Below are 16,883 nucleotides of genomic sequence, written 5' to 3'. Positions count from 1 at the left end.
CTACTTTCACTGTTTCCCTTATTTCTGATCTAAGAACGTGTTTCAGGTCCTTAAGTGTGATAGGAAATACTCCAGGTGAGTAAATAGCTCCGAAGAGCGCATCCTCCTTTTACAGCACTCACAAACAGACGGTGTGTTTCGGCTTTTCATTCCTGATGTTTTCCCACACCAAGCCTAGGCACTCTTATTTTTTTTTTTAATATATTTTGTTCTATGACATGGTGTGTTTATTCCTATATATTTTTCTCGGAAGATCATTGCAACAATACCATGAAAGGGTCTGTGCAACTCCAGCCACAACAGGTGTCTTCAGCTGCTGCTGAAACTACATAAGGCATCTAAAAATAAGCAAAACCGCCAGGTTCCAGGGTGAATCTAGTTTCTTGGGATCCATTGCAGCCATGAGGGAGGAGGAGGCTGGCTGGAGCTAAAACCCTCCAGACCCCAGCCTTGGGGCAGGGTTAGCTGGGCTCTGCCCCTTCCCATGCATGTGCAAGGGGAGCTCACTCTTGCAGTGGAAACCCTGTGGCTGGGCTGGTGTTTTCAGAGGAAGGTCTGGTTTCTGCTGTGCCAAACACTGGGTTTTGACGAGCCAGGCAACGTCCTCTTGGTATGTTTGTCTCTGTGTAAGCCTTCTGGTTATAATCCAGGGGGACATGTAGAGATCACGCCTTAGCTATGAAAACAGTTCTGTTCTCACGTTAGAGGCTCCAGCACACCGGCACGTAGGAGCACTCCTTCCCTTTGAGTAGCACTGGTTTGTATCAAAAAAAAAAAAAAAAAAAAAAAGGCAAGCAAACCAGTTTTGCTTCTGTTGCTGCTTAAGCCACTCAATCTGATGAAAAGGAGTGGGGAGCTGGATTTCCAAACACCCTTTCTGGGTAATTTCCCTTCCTCTTCTCACATCCTCAAGGAAAATCTGATTTTCATAACCACTGTATTGGGGGGTTTTCTTATTCTACTTTTTTTTGTTTTTTAAACCGTGTCAAATATTTTAGATCAGGCTTATACAAAAAGTCTAAAGAATATGATTGTATTCAGCCAAAAGTGATTAATCTTATGGGATAATTCAACTAATGAAAGTTTAATTGTATTTCAGGGAACCATTTGCCATTGTGCTGCATTATTTTTGTACCTCATGGCTTGTGCTATTAAAAGATTGCAGCTGATACAGAATGATATGGGAGGATGCCAACTGGATTCAGAGTATTTAATCAGATTACTTTGGCTTTGAAATCTCTCCATTGGTTAGTTATAAAACTTCCTATTAATTTTAGGGCATTTCTGCTCACTTTTGAGGGCTCTAATAGCATTAGCTTGAAACCACAGAAATTATTTGAAAAGGAAGAGATTTTTCACGTTCATGTTCTTATTCTGTTTTCCTCTAGCCATTGTTTTCTGAAGTTTCAGCTTGTGTAAATTTGGGATGGAAGTTGAATACCTTTCAAAAGCATGCAAGAGCAGGTCGTTTTAAAGGCTGTTGTCCACATACCTGAAATCACCTTCACGGTGATTTGAAAGGCTTGACTCTGTTTTCATTTCCAGCCCTTTGTGCAACTTTTAAACGTAGAAGTTCCTTGTTTCAATAAAAAGCATGCAGGTGCAAAAGGCTGTAAAATATTAGTTACAAATTCAGTCTTTCGCCCCAATTGATACACTGGGGTGGAAGAAAAAAAGCAACTACTAATGCTGGGTACCGCAAGCAGAAAGAGGAATAAATGACTGATGCTCAAGAGAAGCCCAAGTGAGTTCATGTTGCTGGACAAAAATGCCCACCAGAAAGGACATCAGGTAACAGTACTTTGCCTAGCAAGGTAATTATGATTCAAACAGTAGATGTATTCAGGGCAAGATGAGATAAACTCCTCTGAAGTACGGTGTAGGCAGCGTGGCGGCACAGGGGGAAGAGGAGGTCCTGGGAGCCCCTGGCCTGGTGTCCGGTGATGCGCTGCCCTTCCTCACCGCTCCTCCATTGCCCACAGCCTCCCCTGTTCATGGGGGGATGTGGGCAGGAGGCTGGCAGGGCACAGGCAGTGGGTCCCACTGCATTTCACAGGAAGGAGCCGGGGCCAGGATAATTGCTTAATAAAGCCAAAATCAACGATGTTTTGGACACGGGACAGACAGATGCACCAAATAAGGACAGCCAGGGCCTAATTCCCAAGGGTTTGGGCTTTATCTGAGCCTGTTTGCTTGCTTCTTATTGGGTAGGGGTGTATCTGGTGCCTGTGCTGGTGCCAGTGCTGGCTGGTGTTTTTCAGCTTCTCTTTACAGAGAAAAGGGAACTTCTGCTATGCTGAAAGAGCAGTGGTGGGAAGAAAACCCCACTGGCAGCATATGCCTTATGACAGCACTAGCACATTCACTGTGAAAGTGATGGGCAGCTAATGATGTCAGTGCAGGAAAAAACCCAAACCGTGTTTGGTTTCTTTTCTCTCAAAAGCTCTGGCCTGAGAAGGGGCTGCAGAAACAATCACAGCCTGTGAAATCAGGGCAGTATTTAAGGAAAACAAAAAAAGAGGTGGGGGAAAGGAGGATATATAAGTAGTGCCAGCTGGATGTGAAATCAATCTGGCATTTCAAAATAATGAAAATATTTCTTTCCCATTCATTTGGTCTGGCATGTAACATCAGTGCTGCTGCCACATCATCATTCAGATTTAGCACGCCAGAAAGGAGACACCAGCAGAGACCCAATTGCTGTTCAGCCCCCCAGAACAGGACACTATGTGGGACGGTGCCACAGACACCTCACCACTGGGAAGGATGCTCCAAGCAGCAAGTACCCAAGCAAGACCCCTCCCCGGATCCAGGGCAGCCGGAGAGGGGCCCTCAGAAAAAAATTATGTTTTGCAATTTGCAGAAGCAGCCACTGAAGAAGGGAGAAGTAGCTGCAGCTGAGATAAAAGGGGTCTGATGGCAATGGTACAACCTTTCCAATATAAAATCTTGCATTAGTTGCGTTGGGCCTCATTCAGTCTAACCTCTGTTTAAAGGTAGGCATTTTAAGTTTGAGCTTCCCATACATACAAGATGAAAAAAATATTTCCAAAAGGTATGGCACAGCTTTAGAGTCAGGCTCTGTGGGATGGTGTGAGCATCCCAGTTTGCAACAGGAGGAACTAACTTCTTCAGTCTTCTTTAGATTGACCTTGGTTTCCAGCTACCTCTCTCTTTTGGAGTTACTCTACCACTGGTAAGTGCTGTCAAACCAATGAGGAAAAGCGATTTTCACTTCTCTGTGCTTTGGACACACACATCTGTCCCCTTTTCTTCAGCCAAAGCTGGGAGCTGCGGGGCTGAAGAGCCATTTTAATGAATGAGGCACCTCGTTGAGCAAGCAAACCCCAGACCTGCAAGTGTTGAACAGGGAGATACATTTCATACTTTGTTTTAATGCCTGCTCAGGGGTGCTCTGTGATTAAGATGAACCAGAGATGCTGGAGAGCCAGAAGAACACATTTGGGAGAGCACAGCAGCACAGAGGTGCAGGCGGCTTCTGTGCTGGGATGGGTGTCCCAGAGCTGTTCAGTAGGAGATGGCACCGCACCACCGGGGGAATTGCTGTGTGCTCCACCACTAAGACATCCCTGTCAGCTCCTGGTCAGGGTCTGACACTGCTTTTCCTAAAGCACCACACACCAGGGGCAGGGTGTCACTTTAATAAACCGGATGGCCTTTGCAAGGGAAGGCTCCAGACGTACTTGGACAAGGGACAGAGGGCCACTGGGGACAAACAGAGACCAAAAACAAATTGGGAAAAGCAAATGGATCTCCATGGGTTGATATAAAAAGGAAGTTGCTGTAAATTAAGCTGAGTTAGGCCCTGAGAAGACAACAAGCATCTAAGTCCTTCCCGTGGCATAAACAGAAAGCAGACAAGAGGAAGGTAAGGAGGGAGTAAGGGGAAAGGCAAGAACAAGAGATGTTCAGATAGTGCATCAAGCTAAAAATCCACCAAAATTCAGTCTTCTATAAGCAGATGTTAAATACTCAGGGTAAAACCAGCCATTAGGAATTGGGCCATGAAGATTCAAGGGACCACACCATGGGTAAAAACAAAGCAGTGTGGTCAATGTACCTTACCACACAGACAAGATCAGCTCCATCCCAGGACCCCTAGAGACTCTTTCATCAGATTTCATTAAATCATTCATCCAATAGTAGCTGCTTTTTCTGCAAACCTACTCGGTCAGAGGTGCTAACCAGATTTAGAAAAGGGGAAATTGTTACTAGCCAGTTGATCACTGTGGTCTTGATGTTAGAAAAGGCCTAGAAAAAAATTGAAGGACAAATAAAAATTAAAAGGGCGTTCTGGGCAAAAAAAGCCCACCTGTGAAATTCAGGCTAGGTTTAGCTCAAGCCAGCCTAGTCTGATAGAGAGCTGATAGATGGGTAGATAACTGATAGATAACTGATTTTCTAGGCACAAGAGATTAAGTAGATCTAATACAGCTGAATTTCAACAGATGATTTAGATACAGAGATACCTGGAAAATTATCAGGGAAGCTAACATAGATGGGCATTAATGTAAGAATGATGAGATGGGTAGATGGATGAAGGTTTGGCTAACAGTGAGAAACAGCTTTTGTACTTTAGGGGAGCATCAAGCCAGAGGGAGCCCACCAGTGGCATTCCTTACAGACAGGTCTTGGGTTTGCTTTTCTTAAATACTTACGTGACTGTTTTTCACACAGACAAATGGGACCATACTGATGAACCCTGCTTTAAAAAGCTGTCACTACAGAGTGGGATCGGGCAGTTTTTGGGAAGAAATAGTTGAGTTTGAGGAGCAGAGAAATATGTGCAAGATGAGATGGGGTAACAGACAACTGCAAAAAGTGATGCACAAATGAAATTTTTGGCTATGCCCTGGGAAATTTGTCCATTGAAAGTCATCTGGCCTGGAAAGACCTGAGCACTGGACTCGACTATGGATGACAAATGTGAGGCAGCTATGAAAAATGCAAAACAGCTCAAATAGGTGTGAAAGCTAGTACAGAGGAAGGATATACTGAGCCCTAATGAAGGTACTGGCAAGCCCTGACTTACACAACTCCAATTGCTCACTTACAAGAGAGAGAAATTCTACCAAAATCAGTTGCAGATAAGGATATAAAACTCAGCTAAGGGGAAAAAAATGACCTAACTGAGGAAAGGTGAATAAAAAGATTTAGTTTGCTTTCCTTAGCAAAACTGAGGCTGAAGGGAGCGATGGTTGCCGTCTGTTGAAATAATGCAGGTAGCCCCAAAGGAGGCATACAAACTATTTAAGCTGGGGAGATGATTGACAAAAGCAAATGGGTCTGAACTGTCTGCTACTAGCTTTAACGTTGTGGTTTAGCCCCAGTCAGCAACCAAGCACCACACAGCGGCTCACTCACCCTGCCCCTGACCCCGTGGGATGGAGGAGAGAATCAGATGGGCAAAAGTAAGAAAACTCATAGGTTGAGATAAGGACAGTTTAATAATTGAAATAAAATATAATAATAATGATGATGTTATAATGAAAAGGAGAACAATGGGAGAGAGAAACAAAACCCAGGGAAAACAAGTAATGCAGCTGCTCACACCCTGCTGGCTGATGCCCAGCCAGGCCCTGAGCAGCGATCTCTGCCCCTGACCAACTCCCCCCAGTTAATAGGCTGAACTTGATGTCATATGGTATGGAATATGCCTTTGGCCAGTTTCGGTCAGCTCTCTTGGCTGTGCCCCCTCCCAGCTTCTTGTGCACCCGGCAGAGCATGGGAAGCTGAAAAAGTCCTTGACAAGTGTAAGCGCTCCTTAGCAACAATTAAAACATCATTGTGTTATCAACATTATTGTCACAGTAAATCCAAAACACAGGTTTGTACTGGTCACGAGGAAGAAAATTAACTCTATCCCAGCTGAAACCAGGACATTAGCTAAGGCTGGAAACTAGAGGATGTCTCTGGCTTGAGAGCAGTGAGGCTCTGGGACAGCCTTCAGACAGAGGCAGATGCCCAGCTGGCATGAATATAGAGTTTGAGGAGGGTGAGAAAGAGCTGTAAGCAAGGGGGCAAGACTTGAGGTTATACAAATTTAATTCCCACCCTATTTTCTTCTGTTTGAGTAGCCAGTAATCCCTCGATGAGCCTCATAGTGGACTTTGTTTGCTTTGCACTGTATCAATGTTTATCTCATTTGCAGCAGAAAAAGCAAACCTGGGAAATGAGAATTTCACTCTGAGGAGAAACACTGTGGTGCCCTCACTCGCGAGCTGTGAAGGGCAGATCTGCCTCTGGGTTTCCACAGACTATTCTTCAGCCATCTTCATTCATTGTTGGGAACGACAGCTAAATAACTCCTAGGCTGTTTCATAACAGAGAGACTAGCCTCTCTAAGAGGTAAGACACTTCCTTTCTTTGCTTGAAACATCATGAACTTTCAAACTTGGCAAGGCTCTTTTGAGTTCGATCTAATAATAAACCCAAACCTTCCATCGCACAAAAGCAATGAGTCTGAACTTGCCTGAACTTGCCTCGGGGAGCTGAGATCCAAAGCTCTGTCATTCCCTCAAAAGCCATTCTCCTCTTTGCAAGGACAGGATGTTGTTGTAACAGGGCATCCTTGCTGTTTGCTCAGCCTCCCTTCCTCGTGATGAAATCCCTCTATAGCGACTCTGGAGGTCCTCCTTCAGCTCCAGTTTTCGGCATACAATGTGCTGCCCAACTAATCCCCGCTCTTTTCTATGAGTGATTTATGGAGGCTCGAAGGACATTGAGACTCAGCACATTCTCTGTTTTCCAAATGTTGGTGCAACGAGAGTGGTACTTTTCCTGCCAGTGGGAACCTGAAAGACCTGATGGGCTTTTCTGGCAGGACTCGATGTCAGTGAAAGGGGCGCCAAGCCGCCTGCGGAGCAAGAGGAAGTACAAATGTGCGTTTGCTTTGACTTCCACTGGGAACCACGGAAAAAATATTTTGACTTGATTTTACAGTTCAGTTTCTTGTTAGCACAATGCGAGCGCTCGGCCAGTGATCAGAAATGCCCTTGCTTAATTTGCATCGGTTCCCGTTCAGTTATTAGGCACAATTGACATTAGAAGAACAAAAAAACAACCACGGCATTGAAGAGTGAGTGAAATAGTTCTTTTCTCATCAATTTTTTCTTGCGGTAGAGGTTCTTTCTTAAAAAAAATGGACCTATGTTGTCATGAAGTATTTATTCTAGGAGGGAGGAGGTGACTCTGTGATGTTTGTTCTAGTTATCTAAATTTAAATGACTAACTTAAGCACATAAACTCCCTAGACTGCCTATAAAAACCAATGGAGAGGGATGGGCTCCTCTAGTGAGCAGTTCAAAGGCTCTTGCTTAAGTGAGCAATATTTTATTACCATGTGTGCAATATAACAGATGTTTAGGGGTATATTTTATTTTGCCTTCTTGCATGTTCTCCAGGATGACACGAAAAGCACAAGAGTTTCTCTCTGTATCTGGATTTGCTATCCACCATGTTCCTATATTTCATTATGCAGATCACAAAATTAATTAGAACACAAAGGAATTAAATTCCCCCTGTATAAAAACAAACATCCCACTCTGATGTTGAGTTTGAAGCTCAGCAATCTTTACCTAAGCAGGAGTGGAGGTCGCTGAAACCCCATCCCTTATATTTGGAGTTGGAAAGTGAACTTGGACTCATATGGACCTGATCCAAATCTCATGGAAGATCGGAAGCCCATGATTTAGGAATGGCCACAATAAATTATTCCCAAATCCATTCTATTTGCTGTGGGGACCACCAGCAGATGCTTTTGGTGGATGCTGAAATGCGTTTGCAGTAGGCAGGCTGCAACGCTATGATTTGTCCACAACCTAATTCTCCACAGAGGGAAGTTAGTTGAAGTCAGGTCTGACACATGGATGTTAGTTTCCCTTCTACATGTTATCTTAGCATTAACTATTAAAAACATAGGTTTTCTTCCTGCCCATATAATAGGGAGAATCTGTAGCTACAATATCTCGCCTTTGGAGAAGCAGTGTTCTTGTAAGAAAATCAACGGGAAAAGGTTTAGATGAAATTGCTGAGAGTACTCGGAGAGCAGTTACCAGGTGAACACTGTCAGACTGGAAAGATTTATTGAGCTGGATCCCTAGGGATCTGGCCTGGGTTCAGGACTATTCAGTATTTTCATTAATAATTTGGATGAAGGGGTAGAGAGCGCCTTTGTTAGAGTTTCAGCTAAGAGCAAGAGACACTAGGGAGGAGAGGATTAGTGCTCAGGAGATCTCAGTAATTAGAGGAATGGTCTGGAAATAAACAGGATGCAATTTAGTGAAGATAAGTGCAAATCTGTACCTACGTTGAAATAATCAGCTCCACAGGCACATGGTGGGAGAGAGCAGCCAGGTAGCAGCCCCACCACGAGGGAGCTGGAGGTTATGATGGAGCGATGACTCAGCTGTGGAAAGAAGAAACATAGGCCTAGGTTGGACAGACAGGGATATTGCACACTAGGCACAGAAGGATAAGCCCTTCAGCTGTATCACCGGGACCAGTTTCTGGCGTTACACCTTGGGAAAGACATGGCTGCAGTCCTGAGGAGTGCAAGGCTGCAGAGAGCCTACAAAACAGCCCCTACGAGGAGACAGAAAGCATCTGCATTTAGCTTGAGGAAGGCAAGGCTGAAAGAAGACAAAATAACAATCTTCAAGTGCAGTTAGTCTGCCAAAAAGAGGAAGGTGGTGAACTATTCTGTGTCCAGAAATTATCCTCTGTGGTTTAACCATGATTTTCTGTGGTTAGAAAAAAAGAGAGAGGGAGAGAGAAATTGAGATGGTAGATAAGTTGACTTTACTGCTTTACTTATGAAGTGCCTTGGGGTATAAAGCACATGATCAAACGTAGTCGAGTTACTGCAGCTTAATGAGTTATTGCCTGTTGGCTGAACCATACTAATTAACCATGTGTGTGCTCTTAGCCTGCCTCAATTGTGAGATGGAATGGGCTCACTTAAATACTTGTGTTTTACTTCGCTGGAAGCTTGCAGGAGAACAGTGATTACAGCTCAGCTGATGGAGGGTGACTTCTAAGAGACAGAATCTTGCTTAGTGCCTAACAGTAGCATTGGCACAGTTATATCTGGGAATAATAAAACGCATCTGACAAGGGAAGAGGAGCAGAAAACAGACCTAAATATATGAAGTCTGGTAATTTGCAGGCTTATGTCAATAGGAAAGCAGCTCCATACGAGTGTATTGGAAATGTAGTAATATCAAGTTTTATAAAAGATCTCAGTGTTTTTTGTTTGGGAATTTAAAAAAATCTACCATTAATAATGATTCAGAGCACTGCATGCATTTCTCTCGCAACTGTACACACACTTGCTTTAAATCTCTCCTGGTTTTTTAGTGTTCTCCAGTAAATTATTCTTTTTCACTCATACCCTCATGCTCCCCTCCAATTGTTGCTCTCAGCCATCAGTGATGGCTGTTGCAGTTTATTTTTTTGATCAGCTGCCTGCTTTTTACTGTGATGAGTAGTAGCTGTTGGAGTGGAGCCTTCCTGGTGCTGGTAAGTGTGGGGCACACAGTGCTCCAGGTCCCTCCCTTCCTTCCTTCCTTCCTTCCTTCCTTCCTTCCTTCCTTCCTTCCTTCCTTCCTTCCTTCCTTCCTTCCTTCCTTCCTTCCTTCCTTCCTTCCTTCCTTCCTTCCTTCCTTCCTTCCTTCCTTCCTTCCTTCCTTCCTTCCTTCCTTCCTTCCTTCCTTCCTTCCTTCCTTCCTTCCTTCCTTCCTTCCTTCCTTCCTTCCTTCCTTCCTTCCTTCCTTCCTTCCTTCCTTCCTTCCTTCCTTCCTTCCTTCCTTCCTTCCTTCCTTCCTTCCTTCCTTCCTTCCTTCCTTCCTTCCTTCCTTCCTTCCTTCCTTCCTTCCTTCCTTCCTTCCTTCCTTCCTTCCTTCCTTCCTTCCTTCCTTCCTTCCTTCCTTCCTTCCTTCCTTCCTTCCTTCCTTCCTTCCCTCCTTCCTTCCTTCCTTCCTTCCTTCCTTCCTCTTTTTTTCTCTTTTTTTCCCCTTTTGCAGTTTTTTTTCCACTCTTATCACCACTTTGAACTATGTTACTAAGGCTGAACATTTGGATGTCGCAATCTTAGGGAAGATTTCTGTTTGCAGCAGCATTTCTGTCTGGATGCTGTATGTTGTCCCTTTTAAAGCGACTTATAGCATGTCATTTAGGGAGGCAGCAGACTTGGCAAATCTGCTTAGCTGACATACTTGAGAAGTGCTGTGTGGAATGGAAGCAGAGGCTTCTACTTTGTTAGTTGATTTCTGTTTTATAGAATCACACAAATTAGCCTGGAGAGGACCTCGGGAAGTTGTCTCATTCCTTTCTGTGCTCAGGGCAGGATCAAATACATCACCGCCCTTTCTGACTGATGTTTGTCTAACCTGTTTTTGAAGCCCTGCAGTGATGCAAACTCCAGTCCCCCCTGGATAACCTTTCCCTGTGCTTTTCTCTCTTCAACCACTCCATCTGCTCCAAAATACATAGCTGGTGACAAGTTACACACAGTTCAGCCTAAACCAGCCAAACTACATTCATTTGCTGCTGTGATCCTTTCAGTTTTCTGCAGGAAAGAGAAATGCTAGAAATCTTCATAGAGATCATTTGATAGCAGAAATGTTTTGTAATCTAATTTAGCCCAAAGATTATTGTTTTCCCTTCAGGACATAGATTTTTGCATTGCGAGAGAAACTACAACATACGGGGAGCTATAATGCTATGCTACTAATGTATACGCTACATTTCTTAAGTGCCTGCAACATGGAAACAAGTTTTCATAGCTGTGTTTTATACAAGTGGAAGGAGGTGCTGTTATGTACCTATTTGGTGTTAGGCTTCCTTGCTTTCCCAGATGCACGCTCTAGACTGAGGGTATGTGATTTAGTTGGAGCTGAAATTCAGCCCAGATCTGGGGAGTCCGTCTGCTGCAGCATGGAAATAATTAGCATCTGCATGACGTTCATATCCAGATGTGGATCTGTAGCGGGAGAAAGTCTGTGGCTGATTCGAGCTTGTGTTTGTCTTATCTCTAGTTTTACTGCACAGAAATTTTATCTTTAAAAAGTACTCTCACAGAGTCCTTCCAGTACTGCTAATCTCCCTCCAGTATAACCAAGGAAATATCAGACAATAACTCCTCCATGGAGATCTGAAGTGAAACCGTCATACAAGAACATGAGAACTGCTGAGTGGACTGTATTTCCAGTTATCTGAGAACAACTGTACATCCACAAGTAGCTGAAAATTGTGATGCTAGTACAATTCTGTCACGTCCTTCAGCAGATACATTTTGTACAGACAGACCCTAGTACAGAGAGAGAGATTAAAGAACAAACAAACCATTTTCTCCCCCTGCATGCAGAAGGAACTGTATGCAGCTTGAAAGTGAGGGGTGACACTGGAAAAATAAACTAGGAGATAAACTTAAAACAGATGAAAGAAAGCCTGTTTCTTATACAGTGGGCAGCAAACTTCTGGGATTTGTTCCTGCAGAAGGCTATGGGTACAGGTACTGCCAGCTAGTTCAAGAAGCAGTTAGATGAACTCATGGACCACAGGTCCATAAAGAGACACTAAAGGGAATAAAGAGGGTTGTACTTACTAAACTTCCTGTGCAGCATGACCTACCATGACCAACAGAGTCAGGATATGGGTTGAGGCGAGCCATCGGTCTCTGCCCGGTAGTGGAACTCTGATATTCTTGTGATCTCCTCCCCACCCCAGTTGCCCTGCCCGTGACTCCAGAGCCAAACCTACCTATCACAGGGGTAAAAAGGTTCTTTGCTGTGCTTGCAATAGTCTACAAAACTGGAGCTGGCCTATGGAGAAATGGCTGATTGGGATCATTGGCATAAGGGATACTAGATGTGGGTCTAGGTTAAGGGTACTTAGATCTACTAGCATCACTGTTCAACAACAGTTGTAGAGAAAGGTTAGTAATAACAAACCACAGCCTGGGAACCCCTAGCTATTCCTCCAAATGTGCTGGGGTTTGCACCTGGTTTTAACAACATCAAGTGTAGCCTGATGAAGTTTGCTGATGACACCAAGTTGAGTGGGGAAGTAGACACTCCAGAAGGGAGAGCTGCTCTGCAGGGAGATCTGGATAGGCTGGAGGAGTGGGCCAGCAAAAACCTTATGAAGTTCAACAAGGAGAAGTGTAAGGTCATGCACGTGGGAAAACATAATCCGGGAGTGCAGCACAGACTGGGATCCACCTGGCTGGAGAGCAGCTCTGTGGAAAGGGACCTGGGGGTCCTGGTGGACAGGAAGCTCAACATGAGCGAACAGTGTGCAGCTGTGGCCAAGAAGGCCAAGAGGGTGCTGGGCTGCATCAAAAAGGGCATCACCAGCAGAGATAAATAAGTCATTATCCTGCTCTACTCAGCGCTTGTCAGGCCACACCTGGAGTCCTGTGTACAGTTCTGGTCCCCGCTGTACAAAAAGGATGTGGACAGGCTGGAAGGGGTCCAGAGAAGGGCCATCAAGATGATCAAAGGACTGGGAAGCCTGCCATACGAGGATAGGCTGGGAGAACTGGGTTTGTTCAGCCTTGAGAAAAGGAGGCTCAGAGGGGATCTCATCACCATGTACCAGTACTTAAGGGGCAGCTATAAAGAAGATGGAGACTCCCTTTTTACAAGGAGTCACATGGAGAGGACAAGGGGGAATGGACACAAGTTGCTCTTGGGAGATTCCAACTGGACACCAGAGGGAAATTTTTCACAGTGAGGACAGTCAATATTGGAATAATCTCCCCAGGGAAGTGGTTGACTCGGCCACGTTGGGCACCTTCAGGAGTCATCTGGACAGGGTGCTGGGCCACCTTGTCTAGACTGTACTCTTCCTAGAAAGGTTGGACTGGATGATCCCTGAGGTCCCTTCCAACCTGTGATTCTGTGATCCTGTGTGATTCTGTGATTCCTTATTCGCTACTCCAGAAGAGGAGAGGAGGGGCAGAGTATTGGACATACAGCTTGCCTACTTTTTGCATTCACTACATTTGGTGAGGGTTGGAAATGTGATGCATTTTCCAGAGCTCACAGCATCAAATAATTCTCAGTAGTGTCACAAATATTGTTGTTTCAGGTCTGTGAGGGATTTACGGACAAGAGCCAAAGACCCTTGAATTCAATATCAATAATTCTGCTGCTAAAACTGAAGGCAAATCTCCAACAGCTGTCAGGGGCTGTGGTTTTTTTATACCCCCTCTAGCCACAAGTAGGCAAGACCATCATAATTAGCTGCTAATTGAGAAGCCTGCATCTGAAAAGCACAATTTCAGAGAACAAAGAGCCAGAGAGGCCCATTTCCAGGGCTAATTAGAATTAATTCATAGTTATAAGTAGAAGGGCTCCCACAGTCTGGGACTCTCTCTTGCCCTCTCCTGAAACACTAGTCTAAACATATGCATACCAATCATAGAAGGCTCAACGTGACTTGTGTGGCTCTTGTGCAATACAGAAATAGCACTGCTTGTTAAAAATTAGTCTGATTTTCATTTTTCTGCAGCCCAGGGCTATGTCTCCCTTCTGCAGCCTCTGGTACCTGCACTCGGGTATAAAGCCTTCCGCCTTCATTGCCTCTGGTGGGTATTACTTGTCCACACTGGGGACGACTTTAGTACCGCAGTGCTCACCCAGGCTTATGGTGCCCAAGCACCTTTGCTACCTGCCCTTTCTTCCGTTTGTGAATCTGTGTTTTAACAATATGTGACAACCTCAGCACTTTTTTTACTACTGTGGGAACACCGCTTTTAGAGAAAAAAAATGTCTGCAAAACCAGGCCACACTGTCTGTTGCACACTCCTGAAGATGGCTCAGGCAGGACTAACATCAAGCACCTCCATGAGATGCTGGGGTCCATTTGTTTTTCCCTCGACCCGTCCACAGCAGTGTTTTCCTACCTGAACCTCCACCAGAGTCCCCAGTTGCCCTTCAGGTGGTGAGGACACAGGCTGCAGCTTCCAGGCTTCATGTGGTCTCTTAAAAGCCTTCAAGGGCAGATTTTAGTCTTTAAGGCCTGAAGTTAAAAAAAAACCAACCTACAAAAAAACCCCAAAATTCTGTACAGTAAACATCTCAGTAACAGGTCAACATACAATATTCATATCTTATTTGAAATCACCATATCTCTCTTATTTGTATTTAGGCAACTGCTCACCAGTCCCAGCACCTCTCATTGCTTGAGGACTGAGTCAAAGCAATGGCACTCCAGTGACAAAGTGAACCAGATCATTCTCTTACGGCAGCTGAAATTTTCAAAATGCCTCCATTTTTGGAGCATCAATTTTTAGTTGTTCAATATAAGCTGTTTTTAAAAAGACCCTAATTTTTTTTCAGAATGTGTTGAACTCCTATCATTGGAAGACTGCGATTACTCCAACTTGCTTCAAACTAGGGACCCAAAAAAGAGCAAGATGATAACTGATTTGGAAAAATACAGGATAACACATTCTCATTAGTGATGATCTTGTTATAGAGGAGGTGGCCTGCTGAATTCTGCTGTGCTGGCCTCCCTCTGTAGGGATGTCTAACAAACCTTAGAAACCTCACAGTTTAATTGTGGGTGGCAGAAGCTGATGCTCCTAAAGCTGACAAGTGGCTTAATTTGCAGGAAAGAGGAGTCTGTACTGCTCAGTAGTTGCAAGGTGCTTCATTTATGGCTCCAAATATAGATGCACTTCTATGTCTTTAGTTACCCACAACAGAAAATCTGGTGTGTGATACCTCTGTGAGTGTATGCACAAGTGAACACCACGTTGCTGAGGTGGAGAGGCTCTGAACTCCTTGAGTACCTTTAGATTTCCTGTTGAAGGAAACTGATTTTCTGAAAAAAGATTTTCCAAAGGATTTTCTGCCCACAGGTACCCATCTGGACTATTAAATTGCAAGAACAATCTTTCAATTCGTTTCTACAGGGCTTAAGCACGTCCTCCTTTCTGTGCGGTGTATCTTGTACAATATTACGCAATTCCCATATGCTCATTTTGGTGAGGGACGGTATCTACTGCTGTCTTAAATGAGGACGACCTGCCTTACCTTGGCTTCACAGCTCACTGCAGAGAGGGGATCCAGCTGCCGCAGTCTCTGTGTGCATTAAGGCTTCAGCTGGAACTGAACCCAACTGAACCCATCTGCTCCCCTTCCCGTGCCTCCAGGGCCCCAAGTCCCCCTCTGCACAGCAGCTTCAGCCTGAGAGCTGGGCCTTCACATTTTCATCTGACCCAGAGGACCAGACACGCCTCCTCAAACTTCCCCATTGCTTAGAGCCATGTTTTGCCATGGCTCTAAAACTAAAGGTTTACAGATAGCTTGAGTCTTCAGGTGCCACATGCTATGTAAAAGCAACTCGGCAGGCAGAGCTGATTTGTACAGGGTTGCCAAACACAGTAATGCTCCTCACTTATGAGGCAAAACAACACCCTCCCCGTCCCCTTCATACAGCCTTTGGTCCTGCCCTGCCACCCCATGCTGGTGCAGGCAGTCTGTGACCCACCGCTTCTGACCCAGCTTGTGCTGCTACAAACCCAGATGCTTTTCACGACAGGAGTCTCCCTTTGCTTTCTGGGAGGCTCCCATCAACTTCCTTCGCCAAACATCTGGATTCCCTGTGCGGTCTTCTGTACAGTCATGCAGGCGAACCCGGAGGAGGTGGCTTGACAAGGTCCCAAGTAGTTCACTCTTGCTGAACACCAGAATTTCCTTCCCATTTACACATCCAATTCCTACCTTCAGCTGCTGCTTGAAACACTGAGAAGCAGTTGCAGTGGGACTCGTGGTTTTCCTTTAGGTCCCAGTGGCTCATGTTTGCCAGATTAGTTTGTATCTGCAGTGGCTCGCATTTCTTGTATTAGGTCAGCAAAGCTGGGTAAGGTTGTATACTAGTCTAATTTTAAAGACTTTAAAGCTATTTTTATTTAACATCTTACTGACCTAGCCTGTAGCAGAGCTATCAGATGATTACAGAGCAAACTGCTCGTTGGGCATTGTTCTCCTCCTGACCTTACATCTCTTCCTCTTGGAGGCATGATGCATGGTATCAAATGAAAACTCTTTCCATGGGTTATAAAAGTTTCTTTAACACATTTTTTTGCTCCTCACTTTGTACACAAATGAACTGACTGATTGGGATTAGAAGTGGAACCAGAGATACTGAAATACCATTATGATGGTGCTGGGACTGTTATGTACCTAAGTGATACCATATGTTGGCCTGCTTCTAGCAGTGTTTACTGTGTGACTACATCAGCTCAGTAGGGATCTGCCTGGAAAAACAGTCAGAATGGAAAAGAATAGCTGAAGAGAGACTCTCTGAGCAAGCGCTGAAAGAGCTGCTAAAGGGCAATGCCAGAACTGCCGTCTTTGATGACTTTGGTTCCAAACCAGCCAACCTGCAGAATCGGTTATGACCAAGAAGGGAAGAAGGCTGCTCCAAAATGCACTCGGAAGATGTCGTTGCTCCTCGTTACTCAGTTCGTATACAATGATGATCATCAGCCCTGGGGATGGCAGCCAGCCAGCACACCAAGTACCACTTTGGCGTGACATTGCATGGCAGGGGACTGCGACCTGCAACAGGGTAGAACCTGAAAGCTGGCAAGTGGCTCCAAGCTTTGTATCTAAACCCCATCTATCATATTAAGAAGTGTCCATAGATTTCAATGATTGCATGATCCTGCCTTCTGTACGACAGCCAGACAAACTCCCTACACCCACTTTGAAAACCAAAGGTGGCAATGACAAAACTCCCATTGCCAGCTTTGGATGTAGGTTTGTGTTTCACTTCCATCAGCTGGCCACATTGTGGTCTGTTGTGAAGGAGAAAAAGTCCCATGAAGTCCCTATAGTCATGCACAT

General features: G+C 44.8%; 1 long non-coding RNA gene across 5 annotated transcripts in view; it reads left to right on the top strand.

Moving 5' to 3' along the window:
• Nucleotides 1-6,169: 6,169 nt before the first annotated feature.
• Nucleotides 6,170-16,883, top strand: part of LOC135311511 (uncharacterized) — a 28,104-nt gene continuing 17,390 nt past the window's right edge. The window contains exon 1 of one of the 5 annotated variants that reach the window (XR_010371138.1): nucleotides 6,170-6,369. This is a non-coding gene — a long non-coding RNA (uncharacterized LOC135311511). The remainder of the gene's footprint in view (nucleotides 6,370-16,883) is intronic. The other 4 variants (XR_010371140.1, XR_010371139.1, XR_010371141.1 and 1 more) reach the window with 4 other exon arrangements.

Source organism: Phalacrocorax carbo, chromosome 1 (genome assembly GCF_963921805.1).
Source record: "Phalacrocorax carbo chromosome 1, bPhaCar2.1, whole genome shotgun sequence".
Classification (NCBI taxonomy): Eukaryota; Metazoa; Chordata; class Aves; order Suliformes; family Phalacrocoracidae; genus Phalacrocorax; species Phalacrocorax carbo.
The sequence above is the reverse complement of the archived record's forward strand: the minus strand, read 5'-3'. Positions and strand labels throughout refer to the sequence as shown.